This window comes from Puma concolor, chromosome F2 (assembly GCF_028749965.1).
Source record: "Puma concolor isolate L17-30 chromosome F2, mPumCon1.1.hap2, whole genome shotgun sequence".
NCBI lineage: Eukaryota > Metazoa > Chordata > Mammalia > Carnivora > Felidae > Puma > Puma concolor.
This window is the reverse complement of record NC_141684.1, coordinates 27,483,532-27,506,698: the sequence shown is the minus strand read 5'-3', so window position 1 is coordinate 27,506,698 and position 23,167 is coordinate 27,483,532.

Genomic DNA, 23,167 nt, shown 5'->3' with positions numbered 1-23,167 from the left:
TATTTTATCCACATGTCTTCTTTCCTTAAATATTTACTTAGAATATTTTACTGACTTTTAACACCTACTTAAGAAAATGAATAAATACACATATTAGCATATCTAATATACAAGGATAACACTAGTTTATTTGATGATATTAAAGAAGTCTAAGTAAACTTGCAGATTCAATAGAATTTTTGACAAATTTTTAATGTGGTAACTCAAATTTGTGTTTTGAATCACTTGTATATACATGCTACTCTGTTAGGTATTCTGAGTAATATCATTTATTAACATGCTCACATTTTATAACTATTTAAAATTTTTTCATATACAGATTAATAATAAAGATATATATATACATATATTTCCCCCTCTGTGGCCAAATTCCCACAAATTTCCCCCTCTGTGGCCACTTCTTGTGGGAACTATGTGTAGAAGCATGTTCTGGGTGGGTTTATCATAGATAAACAGAACATGCAGGGACTTTGTATATGGTATCAATTGAAGTGGGAGAAAATTATGTTTAGGTTAACATACTATTTTATTTTATTGTATTTTTATTTTATTTTAATTTCTAGTGAGAGAGTGTGTACATGTGTGGGAAGGGACAGAGAAAGAGAGAAACAGAGCATCTTAAGCAGGCTCCCTACCCAGGGCTCAATCTCATGACCTGGAGATCATGACCTGAGTGGAAATCAAGAAGTCAGAAGCTTAATCAACTGAGCCACCCAAGTGCCCCAAGATTAACATACAATTTAATTAGGTTATATATTTCATGTTTTTGTTATAGTAAATCTTCATTTTCACTTGAGATACCAGGTAAACTCAACTGGAAAGGCAATTTGATGGAAATGTGAGGAATATTAAGTTACCAAAAACTGGAATAAAAGAATAAAACCAGTGGTATATTTTCAGACCATGAAACAACTGCAAAATTTTAAAATTTGAGCTATTTTTTTCCTTCTTTTATGAGGCCAAAAACTGTTGTTGTTGTTGTTTTCCTCTGCCTCTCTGTCAATCTTTTCCATTCTTGTGTTTCTTTTGGGATAGACTTTCTCCCTTTAATCATGGCTTCTATGGAGAACTTGGGCTTGTCAGGTACCAGTTATGGTCCTGAATCAGCAACTTTCATGACAAGTGTGCTCATTATCTAACTGATGCAATGTAGCTAATATTAATTCCTAATCCCTAAAACAGAGAATCCTATCAACCTAATTTGGATCAAGTGGGATTCTTTATACAATAATCTATTTCTAGCATTTTAGACTCTCAAATTATGTAAGGTTTCTTCTTTCAAAATTATCCTATTATGAATGTATTGTTAGTGCCCCACTTTTACAAATGATAAAACAAATGCTTACGCACCCAAGTAATTTCCAAAGTACAAGTAGGAACAGGATATAGGCAATCTAATCCTATAAACCTTTCTTTCATTGTTGTTTGGTTTTGTTTTTGCTTTTAATCAGGTTTATATTTTTAGTTAGGAAATTATGTTCATAGTAACACATGACACTAAAATGAATAAGTAAAAGGTTAATCTCCTCTGCCTTTCTCTTTCCATAATTTTATAGAAGATAAATAGAAATAAATATTAAATAAGCATAGAGTCTTCAGCTACCTTCTCCATTCTCAAACTTCTCTGCTGTCCTCAGAATTACCAGTAGTAATAGGGTTTCTTTGAAAACTTGAGAAAACAAAATGGAATTTTTTTCCTCAGTTTGATAAATTGTGAAATGCATGAAAAATGAATATGTGGAAAGATATACAGTGCCTTTGTAAGGATATGAAATAATTTCTATTCTGCCCGACTCAACTCAAAATAAATGGAAGGCAATGAACATATTTAAAATAAATAAATAAATAAAAATAATTTTACTGCCAGGAAAACATTGATGAACAATAGATGCATTAAAAAAAGAAAAAATAAGCATCGTAATTTGGACAGGGTCCATTCATACACTGTACAGAAGAGTGGAATACATTATCATCCCTTGATCAATATCACTAATTTTTTCACTAAATACACAGTTATTCATAGCTTTATGTCTTCAAAGATTCAGATTATGTAACTCCCTCTATTTTCTTTAACCAACATCAAATGATATTATTTAATTCCTGTGTATGTCTGCCTGTAAGGAAACACTATGTTAGTATAACTTGAGTTTTCAGTTGCATGTTAGAGCTCTATTTATCAATCAACATTAATAAAATGACACTCAGAGTTTGTTATTTTGCCAGGAGCTTATTATAAGCCAAGTCATTTGTTAATTTATTTGCATACATGATCTAATGAAATCCTCATAGAAATTAAGTAGATATTTATCTTTATTTTACAGATGAAAAATTTGAGCATTAGATAGGTTAAATGATTTCAGCAAGGTCAGAAAGTAAGAATATGGAGGAGACAAATTTTGAATTTAAGATGAAAACTAAGGAAGAATGATTCTGTAGACATACTGCAGTCAGAACATTATAAGATTCTTATGCAACTCATATCCCTGGACATAAGCCCCTTGAAGCCTAACACATAATGTAGTCTTTATAACTTGGAAATTTAAATAAGAACATATTTTACTTAAAAGTTAATGTAGCATATCTCTTTCTGCATTGAGTTTGCTCTTAATGATACACTCATCCACAAGACTGCCTGCATCTTAGATGCCAGCCACAAATTCAGGGGTCCCCAGGGTCACCCTCACTTCAGACCAAGTAGGTACAAATTTGGAAATTCCCACAATTATCCTCAGATTTCATAATTTATTAGAACTCACTGCAAGTGCTACACTCACAATTGCAATCCTATTTTGGCAAAAAGATAACAATGATAACTAGCCAAAAGAAGAGACTCACAGGCAAAGTCTGGAAGGACTCTAGATGTGAAACTTCCATCATCTTCAGGCCAACATTCCCTCCTGGTGTCAATGTATGACAATACTTAAAGAGTACAGCCAAGCGGAGAAACTCAGTTGAGTTCCTGTGTTCAGAGTTTTCACTGAGCTTCATTATATAGTATGATTGGATGAACCATTGTCCATGTGATTGAAACCCCAGCTAGAGGTTCAGTTGATATCCTGTGGCTCAAAGCCTAAACCCTCTAATCATACAGTTGGTCTTTTTTGGCATGGCCAGCACTATCCTCAATTATCTTGTTAGTGTAAGCTATCTAGGGCCCCATCATGAGTCATTTCATTAGTATAACAAGGGGCCATGCATTAATAACAATGGGACTCTTATCATTGGTACATTCCAATGATGTAGAGTAATATTAGTCAGGGCTCTCCAGAGAAATAGAACCAACTGGATGTTTGTCTATCTCTCCCAATTTTAAAATATATAAGTTTTATTTTAAGGACTTGGCTTCTGCAGTTGTGGAGGCTTGGCAAGTCTAAAATCTGTAGAGTAGGCCAGCAAGCTGGAGACCCAGGAATGAACTGCAGTTGGAGTCCAAAGGCAGTCGACTAGCAAAATTCCCTCTTCCTCCAGGAATGTCAATCTTTTTCTATTAAAGCCTTCAACTGATTTGAATGAGACTTCCCACATATGGAGAATAATCTGCTTTACTCCAAGTCCAGCAAATTAAATCTTAATTGCATCCGAAGCACATCTTCACAGAAATATCCTGAGTGATATTTGAACAAATGTCTGGGAACCCTGGCTCAGCCAAGTTGACACATAAAATTAATCATCACAAAAGTTACCTCTCTGGAACCAGACAGAAACCAACCAATTTTCTGTTAAATACTTCCTTTTTGATTGATAAAATGGATATAGTGCACTTCTTATAAAACATTTTTTTCTCCTGAGATTTTAAGTCCAATATTAATGAGACAATGTTTTTTGTTTTTTGGGTTTTTTTGTTTGTTTGTTTGGTTTGGGTTTTTTTGTTTTTTGTTTTTTGTTTTTTTTTTTCTCCTAATCCATTCCACTTCCTGGGGCTTGGCACATATCCAAGATAACAAAATAGAGGGACACCTATTAATGTGACTCAATGCAGAGGAACAGAGAGTTCCTGTGTGTTGTTAGGGCTCCAAAAAACAAATAGCTGCTACTCTTTCCCACCCTCAACTCCTATCTCAGATGCTCAAATATAGTAATGTTTTGGAACAAATGATTTACAACTCCAAGTGTAGGTTGAGGAGAAAAAGGCAGGACCCTGGAGAGGTAAACTGGTGGTAATAGTGAATGGAGATGTGACTTTAGGGGAGTAAAATTGAAAGACATAGTGAAATGTTGAGATTTATTCCTCAGAAGGAAGTAGATTTTGAGGAATGGCCTCAAATCTAGTATATAAGTATCCAGATATCCATGGCTCTGAGAAGCTGTGGAAATGCTAAACATGTAAAGAGATCACTCATTCCATGTCTTTAGACTCTGAATGGTATCTACCAAAAGTTGTTTGCTAATAGACAACTTTGACAAATAACAACCTAATATGGCATTTACATATATTTGTCTATTTTGCTATTTAACTTCTGGGAAAACTAACCTTAGAGTGAATCAGAACTATTCATTAAGTCAGTCAAAGTGATGAATTGGTTGGGTCATGGCCAGATGTTCTTTATATGTGTAGAGAAAGACGTAGTATGTTTCTAAATCTGGTCATCTTTCTATTGCAATGCATTAGATGTGATTAGAAGTCATTTGAGAAAAATGAGGCTCACGGCATTAGCAAAACACTTCTTATTTTTCATCCTTTTAGTTAAATAGTAAGCTAAACCATTTTCTAACATACTTTTCTTTTATACTAGGAAGATTAACACATGATTTATACAATTCCCAGTGTCATAAAATACATTTAAAAATCTAGTAATCTTTTTTTTTTTTTTAATTTTTTTTTCAACGTTTATTTATTTTTGGGACAGAGAGAGACAGAGCATGAACGGGGGAGGGGCAGAGAGAGAGGGAGACACAGAATCGGAAACAGGCTCCAGGCTCTGAGCCATCAGCCCAGAGCCTGATGCGGGGCTCAAACTCACGGACCGCGAGATCGTGACCTGGCTGAAGTCGGACGCTTAACCGACTGCGCCACCCAGGCGCCCCAAAAATCTAGTAATCTTATTGGCAGAGTAGTGAAAGAGAAGTGGAGACTTTTGGGGACTAACCATGTGGAACTCAGAAGGAGGTATTTAAAATGCTTTGTAATTCTGGATGGTCCCTGCATTTCTTTGGCTAATTGTGTTTCACCATTTAAGTTTTCCTCCTCATTTTTACTTTCTAAGCATCCAGTCACAAGCACCAGAAACAGAATTTAATCTTAATTGACCCATGGGGTGACAGAGATTAGTGGGTTAATTGAAAGAGTGGTGTAGGAATGGTATGTGACACCTCTACTTTCATTTACACAGTGGCCTTGAACATCTTTATAAAATTATACAGAGACTACTGATTTAAAACCTACATTTCCAAAACTGTCTTGCAACTATCTTGATTCAGAACCAAATTTCATGGAGAGAGAAGGGGGGTACAAGATGTATTTTGTGGGCACAGTCATAACCAAGTTCTGGAATTAGTAACTGCAACATTTCCTTTCTTGGCTTTTTTTTTTTTAACTGAAATATGATTAGCATACACTGTTATATTAGTTTCAGGTGTGCAATATAATGATAAACAGTTCTGTGCAATACTCAGTGCCCATCATGATAAGTGTACTCACTTAACCCCCTCTTATCTCTTTCACCCATCTCCCTATTGACCTCTCCTCTGGTAACCACCAGTTTGTTCTCTGTATTTAAAAGTCTTTTGTTTGTTTGTTTGTTTATGTCTTTTTATCTTCATTTGCTCTTTTTGATTCTGAGGTTTGTGTGGTTTGTCTGAAGAACAGATTCTGGCAGATCCTGAATGAAGTTCTGTATTAAGGAAAACCCAAGTCACTTCTATTATTATTCTTACCATCCTGTACCCAGATAATAGGTGGGGAGCATTAGTAAGGAAAAGAAAGAATAAATATATGGGACATTAGCAGTCTCTTCACTAATTTTTTTATGTTGACTACTACATACATGGGTGCTCATGAATGGGTGGATTCATATATTCGAAGAAAGGAAACATCTCAGCAGTTCCAATGAACCAAATCTACACCACAAAGAATTACAACATAATGTAAGATAGTGAATTTTTTTTAATGGAGTCTGCTGTCTTAATGATCCTCTAGATTCAGTATTTTCTGCTTGGCTAAATAGGAAGATAATTCTTTCTGTTTGCTATTTAAATGTGGAAAGAGTATAAAGTTAATTTTCCTACCCCCCCAAAAAGCCAACAAATTTACAGAGTGAGTATGAATTTGAGTAAGCAGACGCTAAATATAATTACTATTCCGTAACTAAAATTGACTCAGCATATGGTTGGAAAAGTTAGCATTCTTTTCCTGTTTTTCTTTTCTTTTCCCTTTTACTAAATTATCTCCAATGATGCAATTACAGTGTTTTCTAATATTACTTTTTATGCTAAAAGTCCTCAATTTCCAAAAGAGAAATGAAGATGTTTTACATTTATCTATCTTTAAAAGGGATATTGATTCAATTATAAATAATAAAATTGTTTATTGTAAACAATAAAATAAAGTGCAATAGAGAAGTAGAAAGTTGGGGGAAAACAGAATTCAACATGATCTCAATTCATAAAATTTGGCTCAATAAGTAAAATTTCGTTTGGAAACAGCAGAGCTTAAATAAAGTAAACCAACATACCATGCCTAATTGCATTAAAAAAAATAGCAAGATTCGAAGGTTCTCAAACTGTTGAGGGTTACTATTTTACTATTTAAATGACATTGTATTAACACTTGTAGGAAATATTTATGAGTTTTTGTTGTTGTTTTACTTAAAGATCTCACAGCTTTAGCTTAGTATATGAGTGTTTGAAAGAAAGTATAATAATTAAAGCAATAAATAAGGACCCGCCATGAGATTGTACATGAGTGTCTTATTGTCTTAAGGACAAAATAAAATCTCTAGAGTAAACAAGAACACTTAAGTCTGGCCATATTGCCCAGCCTTTCTTCTCACCACTCGCCATGTTCTGTACACTATCAGTTCTGATCTGGGGGTGAGTCCTTAAATAGATCAGAATGTTCACTAGTACTGCTTTTGCTTATAATAGAGCCCGTTCCTTTCATCAACCTGATTAACTCATTATGTCTCTCTTTTTTTTAAGTGTTTATTTATTTTTGAGAGAGGGGCAGGGGAGGAACAGAGAGAGGGGGGAACAAAGGATCCCAAGCAGACTCTGTGTCGAACTGTGAGATCATGACCTGAGCCGAAGTCATATGCTTAATCGACTGAGCCACCAGGTATGCTGACTTATTCTCTCTTTTAAGACTCAGCTGTATCTGAAAATCATTTTGGAGTCCTTCCCAGCAAAAACTTTAGGCCCTTCCCTTTGTTTAAACAAAACAAAACAAAACAAAATTGAGACCAGCCTTGAAAATCCTGAGCAGACAAAACCATTTCAGTCATTCAAACAAGTTTAATTTAGCTGATTTTGCAGGAATAACTTGACCTGGGTCATATCTTACGTATGCCTCTGGAAATCATAAGCAAAACTTAGACTGTTTCCAAGGTTGGTATGAGGTAACCACTGACCAACTCCCTATCATTTAAGAAAATGCCAATATTATAACCAATCACCATGAAGAATAAATAATTACTGCTTTTTCTCTGTTTAAGCTTTTGAACAATATACCCTCAGCTTCATTTCATGTTTTAGTTTGAGAGTTCCTTGTTTGTAAACTGTCTTCTTATTGTGTGCACAATAAACTTTTATTAGTTACTACTTTGGTGATTCATTGGTGTTACTTTAGCTATTCCTGAACTTTTGGCATTGGACTTCCTCATGGTCAGGAGCTAGTGTCATCTTCTTTGTCTTCTGGGTGATAATTTCCTTTGGCTGGTGCATGGCATTATAATCTTTGACTTACATTTATTAAATGTGTTAGAAAAACTGAAATAGTGTTTTATACTCAAATAATCTCTTCACACTCCTCCCCACATTCGTGAAGCGGGCAGACTTTCCTGCAGTAAATTTCCCCCGGGGTACACTATGATTTTTCTCTGAAGATGAAGCAGGCTGAATGTACCTTAATTCTTGGCTTTTTTTTTCCTTTTTCTGAAACGTACGTTTTTCTAATTGGGATTCTTGTCATAGGTGAAGATAAACAGGGTGGAAGAGAGCAGGGGAAGCAAGTTACTGAGAGCTGGAAGGAGCTTGAAAGTCATTAATGTGCATAGAACTGGCAGCACTCTTGGGAAGTAGCAATATTACTGAGGAGGTAACTATGAGGTACACCCAGGGAGAGTGAATCTCAGACATAGGATCTTCTAGGCATGCACAAGTTTGCCCTGCTTCCTGCATGGCCCAAAACAGCAGAATCCAGAGACTTGGGAGAGCCATGCATAACAGGTGTCTCACCTGGAAAGCGTATTTGCATAACCAACAGGACCTCTCTGATCTGTCATCTCCTCTGACTAACCTTGTGGAAAGAAATACGAAAATGATTATTGTAAAATCTCCAGTCACCTCTGTTAGTTGACGTAGAATCAGATTTTAGTTGAGTCATGCATTACAGAATATCAAAAGAAAGCAAAAATATGGAATATGCATTTAAATAAGCAAATGCTTATTTAAATTCATTTATAGCTCACTTTGGTTTGTAGCCATCCTATTTTATCATCAATAACCATCACAGTGCTTGACTCATAGTGGGTACTATGTATCAAAGGAATAAATATAGGGCAGAAGATGTCTCATGTATGTTACATATGGATACTTCATCCTGCTCTTCAAAGTTGTTATTCAGTAAAGTACAAGAGGAGGGGGCATTTCTGGGAGCTCACAGGATGCCAAAGATTCATTCATCATTTAGCCAAAGGCTTTTGGGAGAAAAATAAAAAGCTAATCCTTTTGTATCCATGATCAGGAGCAAAAGTGTGAGTTTGTTTATGAAGGTGCATCAAAACAAATGCCTGTACCTCAGTAAACAGAATGTATTGTATAAATTCTGTTACATAAAAATTTATACATTATGTATTATTGGTGTTAAAACTATTGGTGTTAAAAGGGTTGCTTATGACACTAAATTAGGGAAGCCAAACTAACCCAGACCTGAGCTGACAAATCAATTGCAAAGGAAAATAAATTCAAGAAACAACAACAACATAACAACAAAAACAACAGCTAAATCTAAGTTTCTCAATATCCTGGGAGTTATTTTCCTCACTTGAACCGGGCAAATGAATTTCTGTGCTGAACTGCTCCCACAACTCATCTGGCTAGTTGGGACGTGGCCAAATTACCCTGTGAGATAGCCCTTCTGAGAAGATGGACAGGCTTTAATTCCATGGCATCCAATTTCTATTCTGAGATTTATCAATCTTCATGTTCTAGCCAATTTGTCTTTTAAAAAACTAATGACTTTAATAAAAATGGGATTACTGGGGCCCCTGGGTGGCTCAGTCAGTTAAGTGTTTGATTCTTGATATTGACTCAGGTCATGATCTCCCCAGTTATGATCTCACAGTCATGAGATTGAGCCCTGTGTCCAGTTCCTTGCCAAGTATAGCACCTACTTGGGATTCTCACCCTTCCTCTCTCTCTTCCCTTCCCTCTTTCGTGTATGTACTCTCTCTCTCAAAATACATAAGCTTAAAAAATGGGATTATTATGTATCCCAATTCTTCATTTATTTTGTCAACTGTGACTTTTTAATCAACTCACATGTTCATAAAAGTTTTAGACAGTATGCACACACAAAATACATATATGTTATATATAATATATAAATATACATTATAACATATTATGTAAAATATAATATTAGATATGCTACATAAAAGCATTATAGAAGGAAGATTATAATGCTTTATTTAAATGAATAAGTTGTTGGGGCACCTGGGTGGCTTAGTTGGTTAAGTGCCCAACTTTGGCTCAAGTCATCATCTCACAGTTCATGAGTTAGGGCCCATCCATCTCTGTACTGACAGCTCAGAACCTGGAGCCTGCTTCAGATTATGTGTCTCCCTCTCTCTCTGCCCTTCCCCCCATTTACACACACACACTCTCTCTCTCAAAAATAAATAAACATTAAAAAAAATTTTAAGGAATAAGTTGTGTAATTGTGTGTGTTTTTATATGTTCTCATTGATGGACTTTTCTCTTGACAATATATTTTCTGGAATTAAAATCCTCTTTATAAGATTTTATTCCAGAATAGGAAGTAAATCTTTAACTTTTCAACACCGTCAGGTTATTTTGCAAAGTAAAGTGAATTTATATAGCACTTTCCAATCTACAAGAACATTTTCAAAAATGTCAAGGCAAAATCAAAGAATCTATTTTTTTTTGCATAATGTTAAAATGTGGGGCACAATAATGATTCAGGGGACAACTGTAGCCATTGTTTTGGTTTTCTTACCAAAAACAATCAGAGTTCGTAGTAATTCATATTTTACATACTTTAAAGTCAAATGACCTATAAAAAATGCTACTCACCTAATTTTTACTTTTTTAAAAATTTTCGTTTTAAGTAGCCTCCACATCCAATGTGGGGCTTGAACTTATGACCCTAAGATCAAGAGTCACACACTCTATTGACTCAGCTAACCAGGAACCCCACTTACCTAATTTTTTTTTTTGAATAAAGTCTTCATACTTGCAACTAAACAAATGTAGACAGGTTTGTATAGGTAAATTGGATGGCAGGAGAAAATATATTATTATAATATGATATTAATGAGCATCAGAAAGGAGAACCTTTTTTTTTGGTGAATTCAGAGGAAAGCATTCTCTTTGCTTTGCAAGGTAGCAATCTAAGAGACAAACAAGATAATACTAGTCGAGGGATAGTGTGGGTGTCCAGGGTATAGACTTTCATTTAGATAACAAAGAAGTATTGCAAAATTAAATTCCCTCTGAAATATGCAAGGCTGTAAGATAAAATAATGTTATACTGAATATAAAGAAATTTGAAGTCCCAAACTCACAACTTTTCTAAATTTTTTATAAGGTATAAACCACTAAGGAAAATTATCTCCTTTATGTTTTTGTTAGAGTAACTTCAAATTCTCTTATATTAGAATACAAAAAAATATAGAAGATAACCATCCTTCAAATGAAACCAAGGGATCTAACACAGTTTCAAAAGGTATTTCACAATTGTAATACATCAAAAGGCCCAGCCTGAAAACTTAAACATCAGCCTAGTGTAATCTTGTCATGAAGACAAAAGAGGTTACAGTTTGGGGTTCTCTATTTGAAAGAATTTTCCAGCTTCTGATTGTCTTATCTATACCCCTACATTCCTTGGCTTATCTCATACATATGTTAGAAGTCTATTTTAAGAAATTCAGTAGTGATGAGCCACCCATAATCTCATGAAAATGGAGGTCAACTTCTGGTCTAAAAAAATGTTACAATAAAATATCTCATTTCTACTTTTTTTGTAAAGTGTGGATTTAGGGAAAAAATAAATACGCAAAATTATTATAAAAATAGAAACATTAGATCAGCTCTAAATTTCCAATTTTCATGTTTATCTGAGTGTTTACTTCATTTCTGAGAATAAGCATAAATTAAAATCATCTATTTGTTTATGTGTTCACGAATTCCATCATCAAACATTGAGACTCACTATGTGCGAAGTGTTTTGAATTAGATTTTCATAAGGCAGAACTCCCTTCAAAAAGGAACTTGCAGTCTGTTGAAGAGCGATGCATCAAGGAGGCCAAACAGAATATACACAAACTAACACATGCATTTGTATTTGTTCACCATGCATTTTGTTAAATGGTAAGAAAGGCACAGAAGAGTAGAAGGATATTTTTCAGCTAAGAGACCCTGAAACTGTCTTTCTACACGTGGCCACAGATGTTAAAGCTTTTTTGCTTTCTTAAGTGAAAGAATCATTGACTATACGGCAGGAGTTTTTGCTTAGGTGAATTTTGTGTTAGCCATTTTACCACTGACCTGAACTTCCCAGTCACTCCCATAAGTGTTGGTTTTATGAAAAGAAGCTATGAGAGTACTGTCTACTAGATACCATAGAAAATGATTTTCAAATCTTCATTTTTCCAAGTCTATTGAGAACCAACATCCATAAACTGTTCAATAAGTTACAAATTACTTGGGATTTGATTAAAACCATATTAAAACTACATTAAATTGAAGGTAATTTACTCAGTTAAGCTGGCCATTGACATGCTTTAGCCTTTACAGAGAAGATGATTTTTGCATATTTAAAATTCTCGGGCATCATTAGGAGATTAAAAACCCTTCTAATAAAAATGTTCTCATTTTCCTGAATCAATAACCTTATCATAGCATATATTTTTAAAATTGTATTCAGGGAAATACATAAAATGTTCCTTTCTCAACTGAGTTCAGAACCAGTTGAGAGACTGATACACAATTCACCCTAATGGACATCAAAATGTACATCTAATTACTGAAGAACAATAGGTAGTTAGTCAATCAGCTTATAAGGTAAGCTTATATTAAAGTATTATTAAAAGGGAAGCTTATAAGAAGGTAACAAAGACCCCTAAATTTCAGTGGCTTACAACAACAAAAAGGTTTATATCTTGACAACATTACATTTCCATAGTGACTTGACTATGACTCTGTTCCATGTCTTCTTTATTTTGGGGTCTAGGAGTCCCTTCACTCATTTAATGGTAGAGAAAAAAGAGTGATAGCAGAATTATACTTTGGCTTTGAAGGACTTCTGCTCAGAAATGGTTCATGTCCCTTCACACATTTTGTTGTCTAAAACAGTTTCTTGAACTCAGCATTACTAACATTTGAGACCAGATAGTTCTTTGTTTTTGAGGGGTATCTTGTATATAATTGTTTAGCAGCACCTTTGGTCTTTAGCCATTAGATACCAGTAGCAAGCCCCAAGTTACAAGAAGTAAAAATGTTTCCAGACATTACCAAGTGTTCCCTAGGAACAAAATAGTCTTTGGTTGAGAATTCCAGGTCTAAAGCCATTCACCTACCAGAGCCTAGTGACTGGTAGTATGATATTACAACATGGAGAGGTCCGGTACAGAAGGAACTGGTAGGGAATGTTACAAAAGGAAAAAGCCTGACAGGAAGGAGATAATGTATATTTGTACAATAATGCAATTCACCGTAAGTATACAGAGAACACACTCACACAGAGAAAGGAAAAAGGAGAGAGAGAGGGGTGGGAGGGAAGGGACAGAGAGGGAGAGAATTTAGTAAATATTAGTCTCTTGTGGGTATGATGGCTTAAGACAGAGATTGCAACTGAGCTATTCTGCTTCCAGTTTCATGTGCCCAGTCATTTATATATCATCCTAAAATAGCTGAAGGAAAACATTTTTTTCCACAGAAAAATATATTTTAAGAAAGTCACTGAGTACATTAATTCAATTCACTCCAAGGCTACCTCAGACCAAAAGTCCAAACTTTTATCCATACACACTATCCAAAACTTTATAAGGACTAAATGATAAAGTACAGACCCTTCAAAGATAAAATGCTGACCATGATGGGATGTTCTCAGTTTGAATTTCTCCCATTAGCACTGTCAGGAAGAATGTAAGTTTGACCAAATATTAAAGTACTAAAGATAGTTTAGGTGCCTTTGTGTCCTTGAGGTAAGTGGAGTTCAAAGTTCCTTATGAAATAAAGTCTAAAATTAAATAGTTATTTCAATGTAAGTTAAAATAAAAAGAATCTTATTATAAAATTAATGAGCTCAAAAACATTACATTTTTCCCCCTATACTCTATCAAATGTTGGATATCTAGGTGGAATTAGGGTTCCTTCAAGGATTATAACCTGTGTAGTATATCAGAAAAGAATCAAAGTCTCTTTGACATCTTAGTGTTATATTCAACCGTAAGTATTTCCTGGGCCTAAAAGCTGAGCAAGTGTGTAAGAAAGGACAGGCTCATACACAAGTCATTGACCATCTTTAGTTTCTATGGCAAAAGTATAGTCTAATAACATAGGACCTAGTATTGCCAAAGAAACTGGCAGTCTTAATGGTGTCTTAATTAAACAGATCAATGAGGAAAATAATTTGGCTTCAGTTTTACCAGGATCCCAGTTAGTCTATGCCAGTTTCTTGGGAGACCAAAGCCTTGGAATGTAAATTTAAATGTGAGAAAGTGCCTATGAGGAGTATATTTCTGACACATTGTTGATGATATCCAGATGAAAATTCACCTAGGCATAGTCTCAGTTGTAATTTTTTTTGAGGTATTTCTGACTTTTGAAGGAATTTATGCCTTACTTTAAATACTTTCTCTTCAAGCATATTTGAAAATTTGTATTTTCTTTCTAAGTCCCACTCTTTGGCCACCCAGTGACCAGTACTGCATTGAATTGAGAATAAGGGGACATTCTAGTGGAACTGTGGAACTCCTTACTATAAAAGTCACCTACTAGGGCTGCAATGTTAAAATCAAAACGCACAGTTTCGTTAAAGTGTCCTCATGGTACAATACAATTCCCTATAAATTCTGCATGAATTGAGCCAAATCTTAAATGCTTGTACCTAGTCACACTTCATGCGCATTTAACTTCCAAGTGTCATTCCTTGTCTTGATTCACAGGCAAATACAATAGAATTAGTATTGACACAAATGTGAAAAGAAGTATTTCCCTTATCTGTGTTGACCCTCTATTAATGGAGGGTCACAGACTTCAAACAGGTGGAGTAATTTTTTTTTTTTTTTGTAATATGCTGGCAAACTCTAGATTCGCATACATGGCTACAGATATAATAATAAAGTGGCTTGTTTGTATTACACACCTGAATAAGCATACTCATTAGGCACAGAAATTACTCGAACCCAAAAGGTCTCTGTGATGGGAACCTATCCTACTAAATCTAATCCATGGCCTAGAAAGAATAGGAATAGATCCTCTGTGCAGGTGGGCAAGTATGAGGGACTAAAGGAGGAAGGCACTGAGCTAAACATAATCAGCTTCTCCTTATAACTCCACTCTCAGATAAGTCAGTCTTCTCTAATGGAAAAAATAGCTATGGAATGCTGAAAGAGGCCGACAATGGCACCCAGGGAAGCAACACCCCACAAAACACAGAAAAATAGAGTCCGAAAATGAAAGTTTCTCTTCCCCAACATCACAAATCCTTTATTGAGTGTTCTATTGAATTATTTAAATGATGATTATTCAAATGATTAAAAACATATTTAATATCACAAAATCTAAATCTTTAGACAGTAAGGAAAACCTTTGTTAAAAAAATACGTGCTGAGCAATGCCTGGGTGGCTCAACCAGTTAAGCATCCTCTTGATTTCGGCTTAGGTCATTATCTCACGGTTCCTGAGCTGAAGCCCACTTCTAAGCTTGGTGATGGCTGCATTGTCCCCATGGAGTCTGCTTGCGATTCTCTGTCTCCCTCTCTCTCTCTGCTCCTCCCCCACTCGCATGCACATGCTCTCTTTCTCTCTCTCTCTCTTAAAATAAATAAAAAAATAAACTTAAAAAAATGCCTGGTGATATAATACATGTAGAATAAGATTAAGTTGTAGTACTTTCTGCATTAGTTGATCTAAGCATCAAAAAATGATCAGTCTTGACAAAAGTAATTTCATGATGTCTATAATATTTATCGCTCTTTAGATAAAAATTTATTAATACTGGCTTGATAATATATTAAGACAATAAAACAGAGGAATAAATATATAATATATGTTTTAATAACCACAACTTTTAGATTTCCCCTTTAGTTTACTCTAACATAGATTATTCAAGTCTCAAATAGATAATATGTTTCTATCTTCTTGTGATATCTAGGGATAAGGGATTCTTTAGAAGATGCTGTCCTTCACTTTTTTTTTTTTTTTTTTTTTTTTAGTGGGCAGTTATTTTAGGGGCTATTACAAAGTAGACCATAATTTTGTCTCTTTGAAAATACAATGCAATACTAGGCACATTAAAATATATCACACTTTTTTATGATGGTGATTTTAGGAAGTAAATTGTTATAAATGACCACTCACTTATTCATTCAACAAGTATTCACTTGCCATTTGGGATAAGTGTGGTGCCCTACTAGGTATGGTAGTTTCTTAGGTTTACTGAAACACATGTTAATGAAGGCAGAGGATAAAATGACTCAGGAAATGCAGCAAAGATTTTAATTTTAGTCACTATGAACAAAATCATCATTTTTGGCAATGAAAAGATGTTTCTTTTTATAAAATAAAGAGTAAGTTTAATTTCCACATTCAGAGTTCTATGTCATTGGTAAAGGAAGTGTATACAATGAAGAAAAACTAGAAGCACGAAGAGTTGGAATAGCAATGCACTAGACTCTGTAACAGGTAAGAGAGACCCAGTCCCAGAAATGGTAGCTTATGGATTTATAATCTCTAACTAGAAGTCTGTGTTTGAAGGAACATAAGTCTAGGTCTTAAATTTTGCTAATAATGCTATTCCCTCTATGTTAGATAAAAATAGACACTTCTTTACACCATCCTCTATGAATGTATATATTAGTTTAAGTTGAGGTCATAAACCTGAATTTTCTAAATCAGTAACAAGTTCTGTGGCAAAAAACTTGGCAAAAAAGTAAAGAGTTTGACCTCTCTTTAAAATTCAAAAACAGGGGCGCCTGGGTGGCGCAGTCGGTTAAGCGTCCGACTTCAGCCAGGTCACGATCTCGCGGTCCGTGAGTTCGAGCCCCGCGTCGGGCTCTGGGCTGATGGCTCAGAGCCTGGAGCCTGTTTCTGATTCTGTGTCTCCCTCTCTCTCTGCCCCTCCCCCGTTCATGCTCTGTCTCTCTCTGTCCCAAAAAAATAAATAAACGTTAAAAAAAAAAAAATTAAAAAAAAAAAAAAATTCAAAAACAATTAGGGAAATTATTACAGAATAATGGTTTCTGTTTTCACTATTCACTATTATCCTCTGTTGTTTATATGTTAGCATCACTTTAATTCAAGGTTTTGTCATGTTTAATATGTCTTATTCCATTAAGATATTCTTTTTCATGTTCAGATTGTCACATCATTGAACAACAATCTTTCATTTCTGTCTTGTGTAACAGGATGTTGCTTATCTTACTGCTACCGCTACTTCAGACATTACATTAGCCCTCATACCCTTAGAGGGAAATGGTATTTAGAGAACATAGTCTGGGAACTAAGAGTAATTGTCAATACTGTATTATTCATTGTTTCCATATTTCAGTAGAGGCCAGATAGATTTATTTATTTTTTTTAAATTTTTTTTTCAACATTTATTTATTTTTGGGACAGAGAGAGACAGAGCATGAACGGGCGAGGGGCAGAGAGAGAGGGAGACACAAAATCGGAAACAGGCTCCAGGCTCTGAGCCATCAGCCCAGAGCCCCACGCGGGGCTCGAACTCAAGGACCGCGATTTCGTGACCTGGCTGAAGTCGGACGCTTAACCGACTGCGCCACCCAGGTGCCCCAGATAGATTTTTTTAAATTAATATTATTTTCGAGAAAATACATATTAGTTTGATAGTCTTATTTCAAATTTAATTTAGAAAGACTGTTTTTACTGCATTTTAGTTTCTTTTATGCTTAAGCTCTTGGATTCCAACAATCATAAGTAATTTTTTTTAATTTTACACTATATGCTTTAAAGTGTGAAAATGGCATTAAAAATGTCTCAGAATTTAACATTATTTTCAAGTTATTAGTAAACTTAAAAAAAATTACCTCGAGGATATTTTTGTCCTTGAATGTATTACACACAAAATAATTCATTATGAAGAATACTTTTCAAACTATTACACATACTTTAGTGACTTACATAGACACTTGTGAATATATATTTATAGATTAGAAATTTAGGGGTTACAAGGTATCCATATGTAATAGATATGCCACAGAGATTTCTGAGGTTGGACAAATTTAATCTTCTACAAATAGTGAATGAATAATCCAGTTGTTGCACATCATTAACAAAACTCGATATTGTTAGCCTATTTAATTTTAAATTATGTAATGTCAACCATTCTAATTAGTGTTTCTTCAGGAAAATAAAAATTATTTTATTTAATATATGTAAAATTGACTTTAACTTTGGATGTGCATTTTTGTGACTTTTAGTGTATGCAAAGCCATATGCAGCCAATGCTACACTACATAAATCCTAAATTCGGAAAATTTGTTCTGTTCTCCATCACTATATGTTTCCCTTTTCAGTGATGCTATAATAAATTAAATCCATATAAACTTAAATTTAAATATGTATTTATAATAAATGTTTACATTTTTACAACTAACATGTAATTTATCTAAGATATGTTTCATTCTTTATACAATGATACTCTGTAGCCACTTCATGGACATTTGTTGTACAAATGAATATTTGTTACCTTATTTCAGTAATTTTTCTGTTAGTTTTGATAAAAATGAATACTTTTCACTGCTTTTATTCTTTCTTATCTCCAATTTTGCACTCCCTCATTCAAAAATCATCCATTGTGTATAATACTTTCTTAACATATTAGCCCTTTTCTCACTTTAAATTGTACACATGGAAGCTAAAACTTGATAAGTGCTAAATATATTGATTTAATTGACAACTAAAGGCATTTGTTCTGTTCTTAATATAGCTATGACGCAAAGAATGTTCAAATATCTCCAGTTAGTTGGGTCTATTGAAGAGGATAATGAAATAGCAACAAATAAATAAATTTAAAATTCCAAGTAATATAGATCCAAAGAGATAAAATATTAATAATAAATTAATTACATTTGTGGAAATAAAAGTTTGACTGCAAAGATTAAGGTTTAGAAACAATTTTGTGGCAATTGAAAAGCTGCATTGTGAATGTATATAGTGCTAGGAAACTTGAAAACATAAAACCTGTTTCAAATGTCTCACAACGTGCTTCACCTGTTGCAGTCCTGAGAAGTTTAAATAAGGTTAAATACTTAGACCAAATTAATATTATGCTGACCCATCTATGAAAAAGTATATTCAACTTAATTTTCTAAGCGATACCAAATAACTATTAGAATAAACCCACATACTTTCATGAGTGTATTTTTGTTTCTTTTGTTTTGTTTGTTTTTTCCTGAAATACTAGGACACTGAGTTTCTTCATTGTCTTAGTTAAGTCTTACACCTAATTCAGTGTTTCTTGGAAACTCAACCAATTCTTAAAATATTTCAAACTAGAACATATATTGTTCCCTAAACAGTGCAAAAAATTCTCAAGGAGTCACAGGAAATTGTCTGTGTCATGGATCATCACTTAATTTTATGTTTGCTAAATTCCCTATCAAATTATTTTGAGTTTTGTTTTCCAACACCTAGAAAACAATCGAAAAATATGAAATTAATAAAATCAGACCTGGGGCGCCTGGGTGGCTCAGTCTGTTAAGCGTCTGACTTCGGCTCAGGTCACGATCTCACAGATCGTGAGTACGAGCCCCGCGTTGGGCTCTGTGCTGACAGCTTATATCCTGGAGCCTGCTTCAAATTCTATGTCTCCCCCTTTCTCTGCTCCTCCCTGCTCATGCTCTGTCTCTCTCTCCTTCAAAAATAAATAAAAACCTTATTTTAAAAAAAAAAGGGGTGCCTGGGGGGCTCAGTCGGTTGAGCGTCCGACTTCGGCTCAGGTCACGATCTCACGGTCCGTGAGTTCGAGCCCCACGTCGGGCTCTGTGCTGACAGCGCAGAGCCTGGAGCCTGCTTCAGATTCTGTGTCTCCCTCTTTCTCTCCCCCTTCCCTGCTCATACTCTGTCTCTCTCTGTCTTTCAAAAATGAATAAATGTTAAAAAATATTTTTTTAAAGTAAAAAAAAAAAAAATCAGACCTGATGTCACAATTCAGAAAGCATCTTTGGATAGAAAGTATGAGGAAAACAATTTTTGGCTTCCCCTAAAGTCAATGCATAAGGGGTTTTCTGCTACAGTGTTCACAGGTCTGCAGATTGTAAAAAATAAATAAATAAAACAAAACAAAATGATAAATGAAGTTGCTTGTCAGATTTAACCTAAAGTAACATAAATGCAATAATTACTATAATTAGTTTAAATCAAATGAATTAATTTAGGTAGTATTAATTACCTAGTTTTGACAATATTAAATTATGACTGGCCAACAGTTTTATTTCCTTTTTTTTTCCAAAAAACATCTAATTGTAACATGTATTTTTATCTCTATGCACCATCTACAACTCTTTATGCATGACCATTTCCTTTGTGAAACATAGGGAGACAATGGGAAACTGGGAGACATAGGGGAGAGAGAAAGAGGGAAAGAGAAAAGGAGGAGGAGGGAGGAATGCAGGGACAGAGAAAGAGGGAGAGGGAATGAGAGAGACATTGAGTTCCTAGCTAATAAACCTAGTAGTACAAATAACTTGATGTATCATAGGCAATTTTATTGTAGGGGACAAGTTAGGATACAGAACATAGAGAACAATCAATAAGAAATGTGATGTTTAAAAGAAACAAGAATGGGTGCCTGGGTGGCTCAGTTGGTGGAGCATCCGATTCAGCTCAGGTCATGATATCACGGTCCGTGAGTTTGAGCCCCACATCAGGCTCTGTGCAGACAGCTAGGAGATTTGAGCCTGCTTCGAGTTCTGTGTCTCCCTCCCTTTCTGCCCCTCCCCCACTCTCTCTCAAAAATGAATAAACTTTAAAAAAATAAATAAAATAAAATAAAAAATAAAAGAAACAAGGACTGAAACAGAATAGGCAGGTAGTATACATGGCCACAAAGTAAAAACAAACAAAAACAAACAAACAAAAAAAACAGGTCAAGGAATATATTGTAATCTATTTTCAAATACTGTATAGGAAACAAGTAGTCTCTAATACTGATTCTATCAACAAGGGTATAAAAGTTCAGGTTGTGACAAATTGTACTAGATGGGTTTTAATACAACATTAGATTTTCTACATCTTTCACTGTGGGATAGTGCTTGATGCAAAATGAATGAGTCTATGCTTAGTTCAGAAACCAAAATTTCCATAAAAATCAATACATAGGCATTGAGAACAGGTCTCAGTTGCCCGTGCATAAGGGAGAAATACTGTATATTTATAAAGCATGCAAAATGTGTTTCACATTTTTAGGTGTGATTTTAAGGTCTACAATACATTCAGACTAAATTAATAGAGATTATGTTCATCAGCAATTATAAGAACAAGCAATAAAAAAATGTCTACTCATGTCTTTTGCCCATTTTTAATTGGATTACTAGGTTTTTGAGCATTGTGTTTTATAACTTCTTTATGTATTTTGGGCACTAACCCTTTATTAGTTATGTCATTTGCAAATATCTTCTCCCATTCAGTCAGTTGTCTTATAGTTTTGTGGATAGTTTCCTTCACTGTGTGCAAGCTTTTAATTTTGTTGTAGCCCCAATAGTTTACTTTTGCTTTTGTTTCCCTTGCCTCAGAAAACATATCTATAAAAAAGTTGCTACAGGGGCACCTGGGTGGCTCAGCCGGTTAAGCGTCCGACTTTGCTCAGGTCATGATCTCATGGCTTGTGAGTTAGAGCTGTGCTGACAGCTCAGAGCCTGGAGCCTACTTCGGATCCTGTGTCTCCTTCTCTCTCTGCTCCTTCCCCACTCGTATTCTGTCTCTGTCTCTCAAAAATAAATAAACATTAAAAAAATAAAATTAAATTTAAAAAAAAAGTTGCTACAGCCAACATCAAAGAAGTTCCTGCCTGTGTCCTCTACTAGGATTTTGATGGTTTCAGGTCTCACATTTAGGTCTTTCATCCATTTTGAATTTATTTATTTTTTTTGTATGGTACAAGAAAGTGGACCAGTTTCATTCTTTTGCATGTTGCTTCCCAGTTTTCCCAACACCATTTGTTGAAGAGACATTCTTTTTTCGATTGGATATTCTTTCCTGCTGTGTTGAAGATTAATCGATCATATAGTTGTGGGTTCATTTCTATTCTGCTTTATTGATCTATGTGTCTAGTATTGTACCAGTACCATACTATTTTGATTTAAGGTTTATAATATAACATGAAGTCTGGAACTGTGATGACTTCAGCTTTGCTTTTCTTTTTCAAGGTCACTTTATTTGGGGCCCTTTCTAGTTCCATACAAATTTTAGGATTATTTGTCATAGTTCTGCGAAAAATGCTGGTGGCATTTTGATAGAGATTGCAATAAATCTGTAGATTTCTTTGAGTAGTACAGACATTTTAACAATATTTGTTGTCCCAATCCAGGAGCATGGAATGTCTTTCCATCTATTTGTGTCATCTTCAATTTCTTTTATCCGTGTTTTCTAGTTTTCAGGGTGCAGGGCCTTCACCTCTTTGGTTAGGTTTATTCCTAGGTATCTAATGGGTTTTGATGCAATAGTAAATGGGATCTATTCCTTGATTTCTCTTTCTGCTGCTTCATTATCGGTGTATAGAAGTAAAACATATTTCATTGATTTTGTAGCCTGTGACTTCACTGAATTTGTTTATCAGTCCTAGAAGTTTTCTGGTGGAATCCTTTGGGTTTTCTACATGTAGTATCATGTCATCTGCAAATACTGAAAGTTTGACTTCTTTCTTGCCGATTTGGATGTCTTTTATTTCTTTTTGCTAATTGGTGAGTCTAGGACTTCTAATACTCTGTTAAATAACAGTGGTGAGAATGGACATCCTTGTCTTTCTGACCATAGAGTAAAATCTCCAACTTTTTCTTCATTGAGGAAGATATGAGCTGTGGATTTTTCATATATGGCCTTTATTATGTTGAGGTAGATTCCCTATAACTTACTTTGTTCAGGCTTTTTATCAGGAATGTATGGTTAGAAAACATGAATAGACATTTTTGCAAATAAGATATCAAGATGGCTAGCAGACATCAAAAAGAAAGAAAGACAAAGGCAAACTAAGAAATAGACCTCTTATCATTTTTTTCAATTTAAATTTTTCAATTTAATTTTAATTAAAATTTTAATTAAATTTTAATTTAACTTAATTTAATTTTAATTAAAATTAAAATTTGAATTTTAATTAAATTTTTCAATTTAAATATTGGTTTCAGGAATAGAATTCAGTGATTCATTACTTGCATACAACACATTGTGCTTATCACAACAAGTGCCCTCCCTAGCATCCATCACCCATATAGCCCATCTCCCACCCACCTCCCTCCATCACCCCATAGTTTGTTCTCTTATCATTAAGAGTCTCTTGTGGTTTGCTTTCCTCTCGTCTCTCCCCCTC